At 40.9% G+C, this 19615-nt stretch overlaps 1 protein-coding gene and 1 long non-coding RNA gene across 3 annotated transcripts in view; one reads left to right on the top strand and one right to left on the bottom strand.

Annotated features, from left to right (window-relative positions):
* LOC132403090 (uncharacterized) overlaps positions 1–19615 on the bottom strand; it is a 130575-nt gene that overhangs the window by 49979 nt on the left and 60981 nt on the right. For both annotated transcript variants that reach the window (XR_009515178.1, XR_009515179.1), the window contains exon 2: positions 6491–7213. This is a non-coding gene — a long non-coding RNA (uncharacterized LOC132403090). The remainder of the gene's footprint in view (positions 1–6490; positions 7214–19615) is intronic.
* mthfd1l (methylenetetrahydrofolate dehydrogenase (NADP+ dependent) 1 like) overlaps positions 1–19615 on the top strand; it is a 162381-nt gene that overhangs the window by 111577 nt on the left and 31189 nt on the right. The gene's annotated exons all lie outside the window — the stretch shown is intronic.

Genomic DNA, 19615 nt, shown 5'->3' with positions numbered 1-19615 from the left:
TTAATCCTTTGAAACAAAGGCATGATGGAGAATGTAAATGGAAAATGTATTCATCCATAAAGGGAGACCTTGCATGCTTGTGATCTCCTGGTGCTCTAATTAGCTTGTAGCCAATGAAGTGTAGTCACAGGCAAGGCCAACAATATCTGCACAGCAAGATTCCACAATGTATGAATAACTACATAATGTGTGGTATTGATTGAGAAACAATTGTTGAATTAAGTTGAGCTTGAACTAATATTATACAGTCGGCCCTCCTTACCCACGAGGATTAGTTCTGGGATCCCTCGCGGATACTAAAATTCGTGGATGCTTAAGTACCTTATTCAACCTGTCTCAGTGTGGTGGACATTAGGACCCGATGGCAGAGGTCTGAATCTGCAGTGTTTCTGTTCACAAAAATAATCACGATTGAAAATAAAGCGGAAATAATAAAGCAATCGGAAAGAGGTGAAACGCCATCGGTCATTGGAAAAGCGTTAGGCTACAGTCGGTCAAAGATCGGAACAATTTTAAAGGATAAAGTGAGAGAGGCTCTGCCCCAATGAAAGCTACAATTATTACTAAGCAATGCAGTGGTTTAATTATTGGGTTTTGCAGTTTTGGATTTTTGATCCTCCACATCAACCCAGCACAATGGATAGCACACTTAGGAGCGATCTGTCACTGGATTGAACTTGGGAACTTCCCGAGCCCAGTGCTGAAACATGCATTCTCAAGTGTTTTATATGCATAGAAATGTGAAATATACACTATATACTAAGACAAACGTTTGACTAACTGACGCTAAATGATACTGGATGTACCTGGTCTGACTGACTTAGTAAGAGAACTTCCGATTTTTTTTCGATCCCCATCCCATCCCCATGCACATACACCCATATACTTTAAATCATCTCTATATTACTTATAGTACCCAATACAATGTAAATGCTATGTAAAATAGTTGTTATACTGCATTGTTTAGGGAATAATGACAAGAAAAAGAAGTCTACATGCTCGAACAACAAGTGCTGGAAGAGCACTTCTGGGTTTTCACGATTCACGGATGGTTAAATTCGCGCATGCAGATAAGGAGGGCCGACTGTGGTTGTTTAATCTATCTGAGAGAACTGCATGCTCTCAGTACTGCACTGGAGTTTCCGTCTGGATTACATACTTCTACTTCAGTGGTGGAATTTGAATTGGGGACCTTGTGACATTGATGTAGGAAAGTTACCCACCCAAATCTTGGCTGATTATTTGCAATGAATTTGATTTCAAAGAAAAAAGATTTCAAGCTTTTTTCCTGTCCATGTATTCTATCGTACAAGTATTGGTTTTATTTAATTTTTATTTAGGAAGCCAGATTAATCTTGTTCTTCCTGCACAAGTATAATGGGGTCCTATGCCAAAATTTTGCAGTGGTTTTGCATAAGACAAATGAATGCATAAAGGAAGAGTTTGGAAGCTCAGGTTGAATCCTGACCTCAGTGCTCTGAGTCTTGCATTTTCTCTCTGTTTCCCTTGGTGCTCCTTTGTCTGCTCATGTCCCAAAGAAGTGGGGGTTGGTTGGTTAATTGTGCATTGTAAGTTGTCCCAGGCAAGTGGGAGAATCTGGGAGAAATTAATGGGAATGTGGGGAGTAAAGGTTGCCAAGAATATGAGTGTAGGAATGTAATCAGTCTAAAGTGGTGTAAGCTCAATGGATCAAATTGGACTCCTATGACGTTATGAAATGTGGAACTTTTACACTTAAGATGTGATTTCAGTAATATCATTTGCAGTTTCTCAGAAATTTAGCTTTGCCTACAGTTAAACCGTTAATTTTTAAAAATAAAATCCATTTTAATAAAGACATTCCAATATGAGTTAAAGCTGCATATTTTACTCCATCTGGGGGTGGGGGGGCAGGACTGTTATAAGGCAGGGTGAAGAAGGGAGCTGTGTCTCACCGATGTGTTGCCCTTATAGAACAGACTAAGTTGCTATAAGCCAATCGTACTCTTAAGTCTGTTCCACCATTCAGTAAGATCAGAGCTGATCCAATCTTGGCCTCAACATCGCCCTTCCATGCTCTGCAACTCCCTTGTAATTGAAATTTGTCGCCTCCTACCTTGAATGTATTTAATTATTCCAACCCCATATTTCTGGAGCAGAGAATTCCAAAGATTCATGTCTCAAAGAGAAGAAATTCCTTCTCAATCTGATGTGGAAGTCATCTTACTTTAAAACTATGCTCCCTTATCTTAGGCATTCCCACCAAGAGAAACAATTCCCTTGATAGTCCTATTCTTGGTATCTATCACCCCCTCCCCCCAACCTGATTAGGATCACATCTTTTGGTATGATTACCTCACATCTATCTATGCTCAGCTGAACATAGGCTTACTGTTCCCAGCCTTTCTTGATAAACTACATGGCTGGAACCTTCTCTGCACTACTTCCAATACAAGCAGGTCCTTACTTGTATATGAGGAGATTAACTGAATTCAGTATTCTAGGAGCAGTCTCACCGCACCCTGTGGCATTAGCTCTTCCATTTATGCTTGGTTGCTGCAGAATTGTTAGAAGGGTCAAGACAATTCTCTTGAAAGAAATCACTTCCACAGAGGCCTTCACTGCATTCAATGATATTGAAGCTTTGTAGTTCTGTGCTTAATGGATTGCAATACCGTTCACAGTTAAGATCCATGTAACTCATCTGTTTATTACCAGCTCCATTATCACTTTCCATTCCTACTGAAACTCATGCCTTCATTGTCTCTACATTTAGCTATTGAAATACTTACACTCCTGCCCAACAGCCTTTACTGATCCAAAGCCCTGGTGTTGATTTCCTAATTCAGCCATTTTCTCCTGTGGTCACTGACTAACTTTGACTCTTGACACCATCGCTATTACTAAATTTTCATGCTTGTTTTCAAATCTCTGCATAACCTTGCTTCCCACAGCTCTGCAGTCTCCAGTCCTACACAACTACCAGCTCTAAGGAACCTTCAGTTCTAGTCACTGGAGAAACTTTGGATTTATGTGCTATGCCTTCAGTTGGCTGGGCTAATTTCTGGAATTCCCACTTCAAACCCAATCATCACATTTCAAAACCCAATTCTTTGGCCAGTTGTTGGTTACCTTTCCAAATATCCCTTTCACTGTTTGCTCCCAGATTTTCACTGAGAACTCTACTGTAAGATATCTTACTGTTTAAAGATGTTGTATAAATATAAACTGTTATTCTGCCATCAGTATCAACCAGCCATTATTTCATTTCATGTTAAATAGTTGCTACGAAAAGTGAATGTTCTTATTTGAAGAAGTGTCTGCCTAAATTAACTAAATTAGGGCTACTTGAAAAACTTGATTTCTGTCAGGTACTAGTTTCTTACTTTGTTCGATTTTTGCTTTTTTGTTTTAATTCCCTGAGCAACACAAACAAAATGCTGGAGGAACTCAGAAGGTCAGGTAGCATAGCATCTATGATGTTGCTCTGGATTTTCAGCATCTACAGAATCACACATTTTAAATTACCTTAACTTTTGACAGTAGAATATGCCACAGTGTGGGGTGTGGCATGGAATCTGTATTTAAGTTTTGTCGGTTTAATTAAGCTTGTTGACCCTGCTGTGTTGTTACTAAGATCAGAGTTTGATGTGGAATACTTGGGAGAAACTCCATCGTGATGGAGCCACATAAAAACCTGACACTTTCCCCACTTAAATTATGCTAACCTTTCATAATTTATGCTTCATTGAATACTGATGTTGTGATTTGTCATGTAAGCCATAGAACAGTCAGAACACTCCTTTCAGCCCACAATGTTGTGATGAGCAAATTGAATCAGTCATTAAATGGGCAACTGAACTAATCTCTTCTCCCTACAGAGTGTCCATGTTCTTCCATTTTTCTTCACATTAATCTAAACATCCCTTAAAAGTCCCTAATGTATCTGTCTCTACCACCACCCCGGTAGTGCATTCCAGCCTCCCACCTCTCTTTGTGTAAAACAAAAGTTTGCCTCTCACATTCCCTTTGAACTTGCCCTCTCTTACCTTAAATGCAAAATTGGATGAATCTTCCAGATAATTGTATAACAGAATTCTGGGATGGCGCTCATGACGCACTATCATGTTTGCAGCTGGCATCTACTGCAGAGTCTGAATTAAGCAGTGCCCTTTGCAAAAGCAGTCAATTTGCTTTCGGTGATGCTGAGAACCTTGTTGTGCAGCCAGCTTTTCTTGTGTACCAAACGTCTGTGCTGACTAGCATTTCATCTGCATCCACTCATAGTAGTGTGCCAAGCACATATCTGAGTTATTTAAAAGAGCATTGAAATGTCATCAGTGGCGCTAAAGGTGATTTGCAAGTGCGTTACCGAAAATGAGTTTTATTTGATGGGAAGCGTTGAGCAAGCAGAGCCATTTTTTTTCAGCATTCTCTTTTCATCTGAGTGGTTTTATTTAAAGAAGTAGGCAAGGCTAACAACTTATTGCCTATTCTTGCCCTTGAAGATGGTGAAACTTGACCCATTGCTATTCTATAGCTGTGTATTCTCATGGTGGTGTTGGGGGACTGGGAGTCAGGGGTCTGTTGGAGTAGCCTTGGCAAGCAAAAGCAATACATTTTGTTGATGGCACATTGTGCAGCCCTATAGTAGAGGAAACCACCATTTTTTGGTGGGTGACAGTCAAGCAGGTAGCTTTGACCTAAGGGGTGGCTTTGTCCTTGGAACATGGAAGATTGAGGTGAGATTTGACAGAGATGTACAAAATTGAGGGGTATAAAAAGGGTAAATGCAAGCAGGCTTGTTGCACTGAGATTGGGTGGGACTATAAGAGGTCATGGGTTTAAGGGTGAAAGGAGGGAAGTTTAAGGGGCCCATGAGGGGAAAGTCTTCACACAGGGCTGTGAGAGTGTAGAATGAGCTCCCAGCACAAGTGGTACATGCAAGCTCGATTTCAACGTTGAAATGCAGTTTGAGTGGATACATGGATAGTAGTGGTATTGGTGGAATGGTCTTGTTGCAGGTTGATGGGACTAGGCAGTTTAAATGCTTCAGTATGGATCAAAGGGCCTATTTCTGTGCTGTATTTTTCCATGACTGTGGTGTTGAGCTTCCTGAGCATTGGAGCCACACTCATCCAGGCAAGTGGAGTGTATTGCATCACACATCTGACTTGGATTTTGCAGATGGTAATAAGGCTTTGAGATTTCAGAGGGTGTAGCACTTGCTGAGGAACACATGGCTTTAGATATGATATTTAAATACTTGGTCAATGATAAGCCCCAGGATATTGATAAAGGGGGCTCAGTAATCGTAATGCTATCGAGTGTAGGTGGTTAGATTCTTTCATCTCAGCCCTTGTTTAACTGTTGTCCAGAAACTTAAGGGAGTGACTAGGAATGAGGATAGGAGTTCAAATGAATATATGAAACAGAGTGAATAGAATGCGTGGAGGCTTCATCACTCTGCAATTAAAGTTCTATATACTGTTGCCCAGTTTCAGCAGGAAGTGCCAGCCCATTTTTATTGCCAAATGAATGTTTTTACCAAAGCAAATCTCTATCCTAGTTCCAGCAATTTCTCTCCCTTCTCCCCCCCCCCCTGCCCCCACCACCCACCCTTTGGGTTTACTGGAGGGAAGCCTGCAAGAAAAATGTGCATTTACAAGAATTATCGGGATTGCTTGCTTTTCTATCTCATTAACATAGTCTGTTTTGTGTTTGGGCAACCAATCATTCATCTAAAGGAGAGCAAGTGTGTTTGCATCTGTTATGTACTGGAGCTGCTGGGGAGGTCACAGCAGTCCATTTCAAATATATTTTCCTGGAGACTGCCTTGCAGGGAGAATTTCTATTGTCTGTTTAAAGCTCTAGTGTTTAACTATGCTTGTAGGTAGTACTAATCAGTCTAGGTTCCTTGCTCGCCACCTCAAAATAAAACAAAATCTGTTTCCATAATTGGCTCAGCCGTTTAGAACTGAAAGCTTGCTGTATCTTCCTGTCCCTACTCGTGCTATCATTCAATTGTCTTGCCCTTTGCCTGCCCTCTTGGAGAATTTGGCTGTCGGTGTCTTCCTTTCCTTGCTACTTCTGTTTCCCACAATCCTCCACCAAACTGCTTCACTCTGAAGTGATAGTGGGCCAAAGCAGTGTATGGATAAACTTTTGAGTTCAGTGAATGTTGAGCATGTTCATGATTTACTCACTGATGCAGCAGTCAGAAGCGCAGTGTTTTGTGCCCAAATAAGGAGAGGGGTTAAGAGAAGATGTGACCTTCAGGCAGAGCTGGGCTGGCAGCTGTATAAATAATGCTCCCTGATTCTGACCACCACCATACACAAGAATAGATCTCGTGTGAGTTTTGACTGTTATCGCTGATTTGATGACAGTAAAATGGGCATCAAAGCTTTCTCAACCTGTTTTACTGTTACATTTAACTTAGTGGAGAGATAACGATGTATTCCCACAAGACGAGAGATTGAGTGATGACCTCATTGAGGTACTTACTTACTATTAAAAGGATTCAGTGGGCTGAACCGCTCTCCTCTGAAAGAATCTAGAGCAGGGAGCCAAGCCTTGAATTTCCTTGCGAAAGCTGGTTTCAGTTTGAACAGTACAGCTCAGGAACAGGCCATTCAGATTCAGAATCAAGTTTGCTGTGAAACTTTTTTTGCAAGAACAGTATGTTGTAAGACAAAAATTACTGTAAGTCACCAAAAAAAAAAGTGCATAAGAGGAAAAGTAGTGTTCATGGAGCATTCAAAAAACTTTGGCTGGCAGAGGGGAAGAAGCTGCACTTGAAATGTTGGGGTGAGTCTTTCAGACTCCTGTACCTTTTTCCTGATCAGATGTAATGAGAAGAGGGCATGTCCCAGAGGGCTCCTTAATGATTGATGCCACTCCAAACTGGCAGATCGCTGAGTGCCAAGGGTGATTTATGTGCTGATTCGGATCTCTCTCATTTTCTTTTTGCATTGTGACAGAGCAAGCCCTTTGATTCCATTAACACACAAACAGAACGGCTCAGTGCCTCTCTGATTCAAAACCTGGTATGTGATTCTGCTTGGACTTCACACCAGTGTTCTTGATATTTATTGTTTATTCATTCATTTACTTGTTTTGTTTTTTCTTTATTTGCACTATTTGTTGTCTTTTGTACATTGGTTGTCCATCTTTTTTCATGATCGCTGATTTCACTGATTCTGTAGTGCCTTTTTGTATTTGCTGTGGATGCCTGTAAGAAAATGAATATCAGGGTAGTATATGGTGTAATTTAAAATTCAAAGTATGTCTCCAGCCCAGTTTAAATTCTCAGACACATTCAGAGAGCTGATCAAAAATTAACTTCAAGTAATGTCACCTGCATTTTTTCACTTTTGTACAAATCTTTTAAAGATTTAGCTTTATTTGTCACATGTACTTTGAAACTTCAAAACATACAGTGAAATGCATAGTCTTTCACATCACTGACCAACACGGTCCCTGTAAGTGTTACCATGCTTTCATCACCATTGTAACATACCCACAGCCGGCTAACCCCAACCCATGCATCTTTGGAATGTGGGAGGGAACTGGAGCACTCAAAGGAAACCAATGCAGTCAGGGAACAATGTACAAGCTCACTACAGACAGTGGGAATCGAACTCCAATGGTTTGCTGGCAGTGTAAAGCGATTGTGTTAACCACTACACTATGTGTGTTAGGGTTAGCTCTTACCACCATCTGCAATACGATTTCTGCCATCTTCACATCAGTTCTGTTCTTTTCAGTTGTAATCGTGAGAGGTGTGGGATCTAACTAGAGGCCATGGGTTAAAGATCATTAGCTAATGCCAGCCTAGAGGCATTTTTCGTCACCTCACACTGAGCTTTGACTGGGATGATGAAAGCACAGTAACTTGAGAAAGGAAAACCGTAAATATTAAAAGGCCACAAGGAGAGAACAGGGATTGTAAGGGTAAACTCATCTTTCACTGGCCAGCATAGTCAGGATGGGCCGAATGGCTTTGCAAGGATGATTTACAAGGATGTAGCCTGGATTGGGGAGCATGCCTTATAAGAATAGATTGAGTGAACTCGGTCTTTTTTCCTTGGAGCAACGGAGGATGAGAGGGGACCTGATAGAAGTGTACAAGATAATGAGAGGCATTGATGGTGTGGATAGTCAAAGGCCTTTGTCCAGGGCTGAAATGGCTAGCACACGAGGACACAAGTTTTAAGGTGCTTGGAAGTAGGTACATAGGAGATGTCAGGGGTAAGTTTTTTTTACACACAGAGTGGTGTGCGCGTTGAATGGGCTGCTGGCAACAGTGATGGAGGCGGATATGATAGGGTCTTCTGAGAAACTCCTGAACAGGTACATGGAGCTCAGAAAAATAGAGGGCTATGGGTAACCAAGGTAATTTCTAAGGTGAGGACATGTTCGGCACAGCTTTGTGGGCTGAAGGGCCTGTGTTGTGCTGTATGTTTTTTATGTTTCTAAGCGTAGTGTGAAGGGTATTTATTGGTAAACTCAGAAAAGGGAAACCCTGTAAAGCAGCCAGTATGATCAAGGATCCCACCCACCCCAAATATTCTTTCTTCTCCCCACCTCCTTTATACCAGGAGGATAATGCAAAAACCTGAAGTTGTGGACTACCAGTCTCAAAAGTAGCTTCTGTGCCCCTGAACGACTACTGAGCGGTTTCCAAGTCTGTTAAGGTGGATTCACACATCACAGCTCTTGAACTGATTAGGTATCTAACTGCACTGCTCTTCCTCTGTCATTCGAACACCATATTCTGCAATCTATTCCTTTTGTACTACTCTGATGGACTTGTGGAATGATCTGTCTGGATGGCTGCAAAAAAAACCTGTTTGGTGTATCTTGGTACATTTGACAATAATAAAACAATTAACAATCTCCCTCCACCCCCACCCTCCCCTCAACTAGTGGCAGTTCTAAACTCTTTGCCTCCCTTCTTTCCCTTCTTTCAGTCATGCATTTAGTGCACTGCACTCTTCTCTGTAACTAGAACACTATATACTCAGTGCCTACTTTTTTAGGTACGCCTGTACTTAATGTTAGCACTGAGTGTATGTTCAGTCACTTGCATCACATTTCTCTGCCATTTTGATGTTTGGTCTGAACAACAACTGAACCTTTTGACCATGTCTGCATGCTTTTGTGCATCGAGTTGCTGCCACATGACTGTTCAGAGATTTGCACTAACAAACAGGTTTATAGGTCTATCTAGTAAGGTGGCTACAGAATGTGTATTCTGTTATTCTTTTCCTTTGTACTATTTCAATGCAATGATGTGATGAACTGATCCTTATAGATGGTATGCAAAGCAGTTTTTCACTGTGCTTTGCACATGGCTTGAGTCAATTTAGAGCCAAGCCAATTTCAGACTCAATCATTGCTAGGCAGTTTTTTTGTGACGCACATCAACTGGTGTGAGCTTTTAAAAAATGTAGTCCAAAATGATTAATCACAAATAGATAGGCTGCCATCTGGGTTTAAGTTTGGCCCAGAGCTAATGTCTGCTTCAGAGATTTCCTTTAAAGCAAAAAAGAAGCAATCTGCAACAGCCACACACACAAAATGCTGGAGAACTCAGCAGGCCAGGCAGCATCTATGGAAAAATGTAAACAGTCAAGCTGAGACCCTTCATCAGGACTGGAAAGAAAGATACTTTTTGTAACATCTATGATAGTGATCTCATTTGAACAATGCTGTAAGCCTCTGGCTGAAACAATTGCCTTGCAACAAGAGTAGCACTCCACATCAATCCCTTGTGGAATAGATTGGCATGCTCTGAGCAAAACTTTTATCTGCAGCGCTCCGAGGCATCTAGTTGTTTAACTGGCTTTTGACATGAGCAAACTCAGCACATGCTGCTTTTCCAATCTCTGCTGCTTCTAAATCATCCCTGTTTCATAGTAAGTCAAAGTAAATTTATTATCAAAGTACATATATCTCACCATATACGGCCCTGAGATTCATTTTCTTACGCATTTTTACAGGAAAATAAAATTTATGAAAAACTATACATAAAAAATCACAAAGAACCAATGTGCAAAAAGAGGACAGACTGTGTAAATAAGAAAAGTTGATGCTGAGAGCATGAGTTGTAGACTCCTTGAAAGTGATTCAATAGGTTATGGATCAGTTCACAGTTCAACCACTGGAGTGATTGTATAGTCAGAATGAATAACTATACAGTAGCTACACATAAGAAGTGTCAGTTGAGGCTCAGTGGTGGTAACGCTGTGTTTGATATTGAATGTCATGGATTCCTGTCTCAGTCTAGGAACTTGGGCATAATCCAGGCCAAACTCCTGACAGAGTATTGAAAGAATGCACTGTCAGCGATACCGCCTATCATGAGATGACCATAAGACATAGGAGAAGTATTAGGCTATTTGCCTATCAAGTCTGCTCTGCCATTCCATCATGGCTGATTTATTATCCTCTCAAACCCATTCTCCAGCCTTCTCCCCATATCCTTTGACACCCTTACTAATTCAAGAAACTATCAACCTCCGCTTTAGATGTACCAAATGACTTGGGAGTCTATCGCCATCTGTGGCAATGAATTCCACAGTTTGCCAAAAGAGATTCTTTCTCATCTCTGTTCTAAAGGGACATACAGTGGTGCTAGAAAGTTTGTGAACTGTATAGAATTTTCTCTTTCTGCATAAATATGACCTAAAGTATAATCAGATCTTCATGTATGTCCTGAATCGAGATAAAGAGAACCTAACTGAATACAGGTTTCCCCCGCGATTTGAAGGTAGAGCATTCCAATGAAATGGTTTGTAAGCTGGAATGTCGTAAAGGGAAGAAGCAATTACCATTTATTTATATGGGAAAAATTTTTGAGTTCGCAGACCCAAAAAAATAACCTACCAAATCATGCCAAATAACACAGAAAACCTAAAATAACAGTAACATATAGTAAAAGCAGAAATGTTATGATAAATGCACAGCCTATATAAAGTAGAAATACTTTTCTGCAATCATTGCAGTGCAGTACTGTCCACCGTAGTGAAAGTCTCACGCAAGTGCTCTCGGCAGAACACTCAGCGCATGCGCTCTCGGCAGAAACACTCTCCAGTAAACTTTAATCTAGGAAGCTGCCAAATGAAACCAAATAAGAAATCATACTAAATAACACATAAAAATACACAGCCTATATAAAGTAGAAATATGTGGAAATAAGTGTAGTTTCACTTACTGGAATCTGGAAGACAGTGAGCACACTGATGATGGTGTTTGGCTGAGTCGTCGGAGGTTGGGGTGGTGGGAGGTAGAGGAGACTGGGGTGTCATCTCATTATCGTCTGTTTCCATCAGGGCAGGGAGGTCACCTTCTTTGTCTGCCTGCCTCAATGTCAAAGGTCGAGTTTCGGCATCTGCTGTGGCTGATGTTAGAAGGCTTGAAAAACAACAGTATGCTTGACTTCAAAATTAAAGTCATACTTTTCTGCAGTCATTGCAGCGTTGTCAATTGCAGTGAAAATCTCACGCAATTGCTTCACGTTCAGGTCCTGGACAACTTCACTTTTGTGCTGTTCGCTACTGCATTCGGTTTCGATTGTTATCCTTTCCTCTTTATCAGCTCTTCATCTCTCAGTTCTTGGTCAAAACCAAGAACTGCCAAAACTTCTTTAACACCATCTTCGTCAACTTCCACAAACCCAGCCTCCTTAGCCAAACTCACTATTGCCGTATATATTGTTGATGGTTCGAAGCCTTTAAAATCGTTCACTGCTTCGGTACATAGTTTCCTCCAAACGCCATTTCTCATCGAGACTGTTAGCCTATGGAGAGCATCTCCAATGTTGGTGATTGCCAATTTTATATTGTACTCTTTCCCGATCTCTCGCAAAGATACTTCGGCATTGCCCTCTCTGTCAATGGCACTTACAATAAAACGCATCACATTTTGCGTATAGTCAGCCTTGATTGTGGCTATTAGGCCGTGGTCACACGGCTGCAGCAACAATGTCATATTCGGTGGTAAGAACGCAACACGAACGTTACCACCATACTCGGTAATGCCAAGTGGATGAGCAGCACAATTATCGACAATCACAAGATACTTATTATCGAGGTTATTTTCTCTACAGTATTTTTCAACAAAGGGACTAACGTATCCACTCATGTACTCAGAAAAAAGCACTTGGTATTCCAACCACTTGGATGTGAACGGAACACAATGGGAAGTGTTTTCTTATCAAAGCCTTTAAGTGCCCTCGGATTTTCTAAATGATACACTAGCAGAGGCTTAAGGACAGCATCACCAGTGGCGTTAATAATAGGCATTAGGATAAACCTGTCCTTCAATGCCTTGTGTCCCTTAGCCTGCTTTTCTTCTATCGAAATAAATGTCTTGCTCGGCAATTTTTTCCAATAAATTTCAGTTTCGTCACAGTTAAACACTTGCTTATATGAATAAACACCTTCTGTAATTATTTTCTTCAGTTCTGCTGGGAACTTTTCGGCAGCTTCAGTATAGGCCGAAGCACTCTCTCCAGTAAACGTTAAACTATGAAGCTTTCGCCTCAGAATCCGATCAAACCACTCATGACTGCCTTTAAATTCCACTTCCGCAACACTTTCATCACCATCGTCCCGTGCTGTTGTAAGCTTACTAAAGAGACTGACTGATTTCTCCCTTAAGTATAAGATAACAGAACACCATGCTTTGTACACCTATCAATCCACTCAAGCAGTAGACTTTCCATTTTATCCATTATTGGATGACCACTTTGCTACGAAAAGAACCAACAGTAACATCGGCTGCTTTCAAAATTCTTTCTCTCTGCGTATAAATAGTGCGAAGGGTGGACACAGGCAAATTCAACAAGTGGACAATGTCCTTACTTCGTTCACCACGATCGAAACGCTTAATTATGTCTAGTTTTACTTTAAGTGTAACACCCTTATGAGCTCTTCTGGGCTTTTCCAATACAGGTACCTTAGAACTCATCTTGCTAAAGGATGCAAAATAAACCGATATACAGTAAAGCACAGATGTTCACAGGCACATGTTAAGCAATGGTGGCTAAATGCGGTTCTGGGGGAGGAGCTTGGCTGCTTTACTCGCGCACTGCCTTTCTTGGTAACAGTGAAAACACCTTCTGTTAGCAAAAACAAGTAACTAATGTAGGTCTTTCGTAACAGCAAGGTGTTGTAAAGCAAATGTTCAAAAACCGGAGAACACCTGTAACTAACACAAAATATATTACACTTGTTAATTTACTGATTGAGAAAAATGATCCAATATTACATGTTTGTTGGAAAAAGTAATGCCTTCTACAAATGCTATTTGGAGTCTGATGTTCCAATCAATGAGATGAGATTAGAGGTGTGGGTTGCAAAGCTGCCTACCCTATAAAAAGTACATATAAAGTCAAGTTACTGATAAGGCTATCTCCCAGTGGCCACACATTTCAATTCCACATCCCATTCCCATTCTGATATGTTTATCCATGGCCACCTCTACTGTCAAGATGAAGCCAAACTCAGGTTGGAGGAGCAACAACTTGAATACCGTCTGGGTAGCCTCCAACCTGATGGCATGAACAGTGACTTCTCTAACTTCTGTTAATGCCCCTCCTCCCCTTCTTACCCCATCCCTGATTTATTTATTTTCCCCCCTCCCCCTTTCTCTCTCTCTGCCCATCACTCTGCCTGTTCTCCATCTCCCCCTGGTGCTCCCCTCCCCCTTTCTTTCTCCTGAGGCCTCCCATCCCATGATCCTTTCCCTTCTCCAGCTCTGTATCCCTTTTGCCAATCACCTTTCCAGCTCTCAGATTCACCCCACCCTCTCCGGTCTTCTATCATTTTACATTTCCCCCTCCCCCCACTACTTTCAAATCTCTTACTATCTTTTCTTTCAGTTAGTCCTAAGGAAGGGTTTCAGCCTGAAACGTTGACAGTGCTTCTTCCTGTAGATGCTGCCTGGCCTGCTGCATTCCACCGGCATTTTGTGTGTGTTACCTGAGTCATTGTGTGCTGGTGAATGTGGTTGAGGGTGGGTCAAGGAGTGAGGATAAGACAACTCTTCTCAAGAAAAGGCTGCTTATGTGCACATGCCTTGATCAACTTTCAGAGGACCTTGGAAGGATTGTCGAGATGCATCAAGCTAGAAAAGGCTATTCAAGCATTTCTAAAGACCTGAGTGTACAAATGGAAGAAACTCAGTATTGTTGCTACTCTCCCTAGAAGTAGGCATCCTGCAAAAATCACACTAAGAGCACAACATGCAACCATTAAGGAAGTAAAAAAGAATCCAAAGATAACAGCAAAAAACCTGAAGAAATCGCTAGAATTTGCTGAAGTCTCTGTTCATGTGTCCACTATAAGAAAAACACTAAACAAGAATGGTGTTCATGGAAGGACATCACAGAGGAAACCACTGCTCTCTTCAAAAAAAAAGTTGCTGCACATCTGCGCATCTCAAGTTTGCAAAAGGCCACCTGGATGTTCTGTAATGCTGCTGGGACAATGTTCTGTGGACAGATGAGACAAAAGTTGAACTTTTTGGCAGAAATGTACATTGCTGTGTTTGGAGGGAAAAGGGTGCTGCACACTGACACCAAAACCTCATCCCAAATGTGAAACTTGGGAAGAGCATCATGGTTTTGGGCTGCTTTCCTGTCTCAGGGCCTGGACAGTTTGCAATCTTTGAGGGAACCATGAATTCAAAATTATATCAAGACTTTTTACAGGAGAATATCAGGGTAGCAGTTCATCACCTGAAGCTTAATAGAAGTTGGATGATGCAACAAGACAATGATCTGAAAGACAAAAGTAAATCAACAGCAGAATGGTTTAAAAAGAAGAAAATTTGTTTTGGAATGGCTGAGTCAAAGTCTCCTGACCTTAATCCTATAGAAATGTTATGGAAGGACCTGAAGCAAGCAGTTCATGCAAGGATGCCCACCAACATCCCAGAGTTGAGACAGTTTTGTAAGGAAGAATTGACTAAAATTCCTCCAAGCTGATGTGCAGGACTGATTAATGGTTACTGGAAACATTTGGTTGAAGTTTATTGGGGTCACACCAGTTACAGAAAGCAGGGGTTAAAATACTTTTTCCAACAAATACATGTAATATTGGATAATTTTGCTCAACAATTAACTGAACAAGCATAATGTTTTTGTGTTATTTATTTAATTGGGTTCTCTTTATTTAGTTAGCTGGTTTTAGAACTTGTGTGAAGATCTGATCACATTTTAGGTCATACTTATGCAGAAACAGAAATTTCTACAGGGTTCATAAACTTCCTAGCATCACTGCACTTGCATTCTGAGATATAAGATATTATATCTTATCTCTGTAGTGCTCGACTCTTAACTTTATTGCCCAGGAAAGCATAGCATATTTCTCCCAGTGAACCTGCTTGTTTTCATCCCTCAAGCAAGCAAGAAATACATTACCTGTTGTGGGATTTATGACTGAATGTTTCCTTTGCCATGTATCCTGCTTATAAATTTAGTTGAAGTTAAAATAGTCTTTGGTGTAGTGCATCTGAGATTTCTAGTTTGGGAACCTTGATGTTTTGGAGCAAGGATCCTGAGTGGAGGAGTAGAACATTTTGAACTGAATGTTCATCTTATTTTTTGATTATTTAGCAGTGTGGACAAACATTATCATCCTTCAAAGCAGTCATGGTACTTTATACTCATCTGGAGAGCAGACAGGTCATCTGTATAGTGCCTTATTTGAAGGATGTTTCCTCTAGTGTAACTCCATTCATTACTGCAGTACCTATTTTGATTCTCTGCCACAGTGAAATTTAAACCCATACAGTATACTTTTGCCTCAGCTGAGTGAGATGCACATGATGTCACAATGATCAAAATATCTAATTCATATTGAGCACCCCTTCTAATTATCCCCTTGACTTTCTCTGTCTCAGAACAATTCTGACTACTTGCTTCCCCTCCATATAACAGTGGATGTATATCACACTGAACCCATTGCCAGCTGTCAATATAATTCTGTATTTTTTAATGTAAGCACTTGGGCTTGGGTGGTACTTTCAGGTCAAAAACTGAAATTGTTGCTGGTCAATTATGTGCTTGTGCTCAAATATACACAAGCCATGGACCATTTGTTGCTGCATACAAAATTTTACCACATGCAGGCCCAGTTAGAGAACTAGAGGATTGAGCTTCTATGAAGCATCCATCTTTCTCCAGGTAGATCATGCTTCAACGTCTTCAGCAGCCAGCACTGTTACAACTCTGACCAACTTCTTTGTGAGCTCCACCCTGTGCCATTTCTGTTGCACCTTGTATACACCGTGAGCCTTGTGTAGCAGTGTGTTAGACTTTTCTCTCTGCCAAGCCATGATTTGTCACAGACAAATACTTTGGCTACACCTGATCTAATGATTCCAGGACATTGTTACTGTTTTTTTAAGCGTGTCGCACCAGACAGTCAGCCATTCTTGTCTGGCGCATGGTGTTAGGATCGGTCTCCTTTCGGATTAACCGGGTCACGATATGAATGTTTCTGACTTGGCACTTGTATTTTTTATGAGGCCGAGTGGCTAGCTCGACGTTCAACCCAGCATGGATGGAAAGCGTGCTCGGGTGTGGCCAGACTTGGATTTGAACTCCGGAGCCTTCGCTCCGGAGTCCAGCACTGATGCCATTGCGCCACCAGCCAGCATTACTGTATTAATTACTTGGCATTCAAATCTGTCCTCTACTCTAACTTGATTGGTACAAAAAGGGTTTTTTTTGTCCTTGGATAAAACTGGATTCCTGTTGTAGCAAATCTATCAGAGTGGAAGCATAGTAAACAACTTGGTCTGTTCTGTCAAGATGTAGATTTGTATCTGCCTAAACTAATATTTAACAGTAATAACTTTGTGCAGTTCACCAAATAGCTCTGCGATCCATGGTGGATATTGGTAAACAAAACTGTAGTGATCCGTGACAATAAACATTGACTTTTTCATTAAATTAATTACCATCCAGTCTGGTACATTTGCTCCATGGATAGCCTAAGCCATCAGACTAATTTCCAACCATATCCTGAATTCATTGTCCGTTTGGCTTCATCCACATTTTTTCAACTAATTGTCAGTCATTGAGTAAAGGGTTTTCTTTCCTTCCCCACTGCATTCGTTTCAAAATTTATCATTTACTAATTGAGACAAATAACTACTTTTGATATGATACACTTTTCTATGTAGTCCATTAGCTCTGCTCTTTGATACTTTTGGGAGCTTAATAAAGTTTCACCTTTCCCATGACCCTTCCAGTTTGCCATTTTCGGCCCTTCCACAGTAGCCCTTCTGCCTTTGGCCAAGTTGTGCAACTGTGCACAGAAAAAAAAAATATTCAAATTCCATCTCCAAATCTCTCTACCTCCCAACCCCATCCCAACACTTTTTTGAGGCTTTTTAAAAACTTCCAACATCCTTGCCGATCGTTTTGTTATCTCCATATGTGGGTCACTATCAAGTTCACCTTTTGACAGTTTACTACTTTTAAGATGCAAAGGAAAAGTATTGGGTTTTGGCATAAAACGGTGGTATAGTTTTGCAAGAGACATTTATCTGATGTAAAAGAAAAACATCACTATAACCTCTGCATTTGTACTATGGTGTAGCTGTACCCCCTAGTCTCAATTATCTGATTCTGCATTTTATCTTGACCCTGAAAAACTGTTATTCCAGCTTTGGTGTGTGAATTTTGTCTTATTCATCAGCTTTTCCTCATTCTCCCTCTGCCAAAGGGCCAGTCTTGGATCAAGTTCAAGTTTAATTGGTTGTCATTCCACCATATGCATGTATGCAGCTGAATAAAACAGCGTTCCTCCATGGTCAAGTTGCAAAACATGGTATATACGGCACACACAGTACATCAAGTGTCAAAATGATGTTAGCACAAGTCCCTGAATGGCATGGCCTGAACATTGATGGTGCATGGGATGTTGTTCTGGAGCCACATTTCTACAAGAACAAGCACAAGGCAGTTCATCATCTCAGGCTGGGTCAGCCACAGACAAATGTCTTCCTGGGTGAACACTTGGCAAGCTGGTTTGCAGGGGCCAATCCCCAACCCAGCACAGATTTCAGCATGTCTGCTAAGCCTCTGTTCTCCCCCTCACTGCCTCCAGCACTTACTGCCTGGGTTGCTGTGTCTTCCTTAGCTTTAGTTGTCTTTTACCTCCTCTCAATTCTAAAGACAAATCCCAGCCCTAAACTCCAGACTGCCCCCTATTATAGTGTCCTATGTACATTTAGAAAGCCTGAAACTTCCTCATTCTTCTTGTATGTAATCTACTTAGATAAGAGTCCATACAGTGACTGATATGTTAAATAATTTAGTACCTCTTTTGGTCTATTTCGCAGCTGCAGCCTTGGTGCTATTCTGAATGAGTTACGAGTTTTTCCAAATAACCTGTGCAATATTTATACTTTAACGGTCTTTTAACACACTTGCTCATTATCGCACCACTTTTCATGGGATATTGTCTGCAAATTAGTTGCTGCATTTGCTACTCTACAAAACTAAATACATTTGAAGTTAACTACAAACATAAGAGATTCTGCAGATGCTGAGCATGTTACGTTTGAAGTAGTTAATGGACTGGAGCGTCTGGGATGTTCCAGGGTCCCAAAAGACACTCTGGAGATGTATTTGAGTTTTTTTAAAATAGCAGAGATCCAGGATATTATAGAGAGGAGGAGTGATTCCTGGAAATTTGCCATCTTTTATCTGGCTGTTGAGTTATCTTGCTGAAACCATGTGTCTGCTTCTCTGTACTTGCAGCCCTGAATTGTGCAATTGACTTCATTTCCTGATAACAAACTCATTGGTAGGTAATCCATATGCTACTATCAACATGCCAGCTTCAACCAACTTGCTCACTGTGTGTGTGTGCGTGCGCACGCTCGACCCCAACCCAGTTGCAGTGGTAGCTATTGGCGTTGCTGTGGGAGATTTCAAATGGTTGTTGTTCCTTCCCATTACAGATCACCACTTTCATTCATGAATTTGCTCTGTATGGAGCAGCCATCAGCAACAAATGTTGTTACCTCAGAGTTCTGTGCTGGAATTTAAATTTTATTTATTCTGAACTATGTGGTAAACCAATGTCAATGGCATAGTGCAAATTTACTTTTGTGACCCTGTTTAAAGGAAGCTCAAAATTAAAATTAAGCATTTGTTTATAACATTCAAAGTACAATGCTCCCTAATCTGTGTGTGTGACAGTATTCGGTACTTTCTGACTTGACATTTTAATTGCCAGAATCAGGTTTATTATCAGTGACATATGTCATAAAATTTGTTATTTTGTGGCAGCAATACAGTGCAATGCATTAAAAATTAGTGTAAGCCACAATAAATAAATAAGTAGTGCAAGAAGAGTTCCACTAGTGAGGTACTGTTTATGGTCCTTTAAAAAATTTGATGGTGGGGGGGGAGGGGGAAAGAATCTCTTCAAATGTACCTACCTCCTCCTTAATGGTAGTAATGAGAAGGGGAAATGTCTGGGATGGTGAGGGTCTTTAATGATGGATACTGCCTTCTTTAGGCACTGTCTTTTGAAGGTGTCCTCAGTGGTAGGGAGGCTGGTTTCTGTGATGGGGCTGGCTGAGTTTACAACCCTCTGCTGCT

Source organism: Hypanus sabinus, chromosome 12 (assembly GCF_030144855.1).
Source record: "Hypanus sabinus isolate sHypSab1 chromosome 12, sHypSab1.hap1, whole genome shotgun sequence".
Classification (NCBI taxonomy): Eukaryota; Metazoa; Chordata; class Chondrichthyes; order Myliobatiformes; family Dasyatidae; genus Hypanus; species Hypanus sabinus.
Note: the sequence above shows the minus strand (reverse complement) of the source record. Positions and strands in the feature narration are given on the sequence as shown.